This window comes from Frankliniella occidentalis, unplaced genomic scaffold, assembly GCF_000697945.3.
Source record: "Frankliniella occidentalis isolate FOCC.00 unplaced genomic scaffold, Focc_3.1 Scaffold77, whole genome shotgun sequence".
In the NCBI taxonomy this organism is placed as follows: Eukaryota; Metazoa; Arthropoda; class Insecta; order Thysanoptera; family Thripidae; genus Frankliniella; species Frankliniella occidentalis.
The window spans coordinates 965,916-968,705 of record NW_026267207.1 but is presented as its reverse complement, the minus strand read 5'-3'; positions in this window follow the sequence as shown (position 1 = coordinate 968,705).

The window sequence follows — 2,790 nt, the reverse complement described above, 5'->3', positions numbered from 1 at the left end:
GCGTGCTGCGTGGGCGTCGAGTCGGGCGGCGAGAGTGCACGTGATGGGGGCGAGAGCCGAAATAGCTCAGTTGGGAGAGCGTTACCCTGACGGGACCGGGGACGAACGTGGACGTTCATGCGTTTGTCAAAACTGGTCATATATCGTCCAAACGACTTTAAATACGTTTGCAGAGTCCAGAGTCGTCCCCAGCCGCCTCCAAGGATTGCCCGTTACGTCCCGAGGTGTCCGGGGACGTCTAAGGGTGTCTACTTTCAAACTCGTCCGCTTTCGTCCCCACTCGTCTATAACAAGTTTATGTCACGTAAAGTCCAGGGCCGTCCTCGCGAGACCCCTTAATCCGGATCCGTCCCAGCTTGTCCTCTATTGTCCTCGGAGTTTCCTCGTCCAATCTCATCAGGGTTCGTCAAGCAGTTCTTTTGGTCCATTTCCGTCCGGCACCGTCTCGTTAGGGCACTCGTCGCCCTCTCCTGTCTGGTAGCGTCTCTTCCCGTCCTGCGACTCCCCGCGTCCCACACCGTCCTTCTCCATCCAGACGCGACCGATTGCGTCCACGGCAGTCCTGACGATACTTCGGCGTCCATCCTCGTCCGAAAACGTCCTACACGATCCCTCGAGGTCCTGCATGGCCCAGACACGCCCGTCAACGTCCCCGACCGTACAGACGATTCTACGGGCCACAAGTCGTCCTAACACGTCCTCTTCGGTACCGCGAGACCGTGCCCGGCCCAGTAGCGCCTCCCTTCGTCCAGGCATGTCTGTCGGCGTCCCCCATGCGCCAAGAGGGACCCCCCTCGTCCCAGCTCGTCCTGCCACATCCCTCGAGGTAGAACATGGCCCGACCCTATTCCCTTCCGTCTAGGCATGTCCGTTTCCATCCCCCGCCAGCCGAGCCGGTAAACGGCGTCCCCCCTCGTCCCACCATGTCCTCCCTCCGGGTCCAGTGCTGGTTCGTCCAGGCGCGTCAGCCTGCGTTCACCGCCAGTCAAGCGGGTCCTCAGAATCTCCCTTCGTCCTTTCGCATCCTCCTTGGTCCAGCCCCTTCCCCCCTCACCCAGGCTCGTCTGGCTGCGTCCCCGGCCAGCCACGCGGGTCCTTCGTCTCCCCCCACGTCCTACGTGGTCCAGCCCCGTCCCCCACCGTCCTGGCTCGTCTGGCTGCGTCTCCGGCCAGCCACGCGGGTCCTCCGGGTCCTCCCTCGTCCTATCTCGTCCTGCGTGGTCCAGCCCCGTCCCCCACCGTCCTGGCTCGTCTGGCTGCGTCTCCGGCCAGCCACGCGGGTCCTCCGGGTCCCCCCTCGTCCCCCCTCGTCCTGCGTGGTCCAGCCCCGTCCCCCACCGTCCTGGCTCGTCTGGCTGCGTCTCCGGCCAGCCACGCGGGTCCTCCGGGCCCTCCCTCGTCCCCCCTCGTCCTGCGTGGTCCAGCCCCGTCCCCCACCGTCCTGGCTCGTCTGGCTGCGTCTCCGGCCAGCCACGCGGGTCCTCCGGGTCCTCCCTCGTCCCCCCTCGTCCTGCGTGGTCCAGCCCCGTCCCCCACCGTCCTGGCTCGTCTGGCTGTGTCTCCGGCCAGCCAAGCGGGTCCTCCGGGCCTCCCTCGTCCCCCCTCGTCCCGCGTGGTCCAGCCCCGTCCCCCACCGTCCTGGCTCGTCTGCCTGCGTCCCCAGCCAGCCACGCGGGTCCTCGGAGCGCCCCTCGTCCTCCGGCGCCCTGCTTGGCGTCGAGCTGCGCCCCCTCGTTGTAGCACGTCTTCTGCGACCCCCCCGCAGGCTGGAGTCCAAGAGCCAGACCCGGATGGTCTGGTCAGCACAGCCGGTTGCCATGCAGAGCAGCAGGAGGGCGTCCAAGGCGAGGACCTAGATGGTCTTGCGGAGCTACCATCCTCAGCAGCAAGAGGGGGTCCCAAGGCGAAGACCTGGATTGCCCGACCGGCGTGGCCTTGATTTAGGACACTCAAATCTCCTTTAAAAAGTCGTTGTAACCCCTGCAACAGTGTGGGTAGGCAACACCGCCGCACTGTGCAGCACAGCAGGACAGGCTACCCCCGCAGGGGCTTACTGACGCTTGGGCGCTGGGTGCCTCCAAGGATGTACCCCGGTGCCTTCAGATTGCCCTGCTGTTTACTTGTTCTTCTCACTTGATCCCATCATTCTAACAAATTTTCTTGCTGAGTTTACAGGTCAGGTGTTTGGCGCTAATCTATTCTATTCTATTCAAAGATAGAAAAGTTACTACAAAACAAAGTCAAAGTGTGTCTAAGATGAGAAAAAAAAATAGAACCATAGCAGCAGAAACGGAGCACTTCCTTACCTTATTATGTTTGCTGTGTATCCGTCTATAAGTGAGTAATAAACAGCGTTATGATATACCAGAGTCTATATCCATGCTTACCCTTACCCCGGATGAATACCCCTCAAAGAGATAAGAATAGTAATAAAGAGGATAATTGGACCTTATCTGCATTTCTTATCCTTTCCTGTTGCCCACTGCATATTGTGTTTAGTCGAAGAATGGTACCGTGTCTTTGTGAAATGGGCTATGCTGTACCATTATTTTGTTGGATTGGATGCAACTTAAACTCATTAACCCATGAGAGAGTACTTTTTGTGTATATGTTTTTATAATTTAACAGTCTCTTGTTTACAAGGGTATTCACACAAGAATATAACCCATACTTTTAACGTTGTGTCTTTTATAATAGTGATTAAGAAAGTTAGACCTGTTAAAGAACACCAAAACATTCACCTTGGACAAGCACTCAATTTTTAATGAATTGACTATAAAATAAAGACTA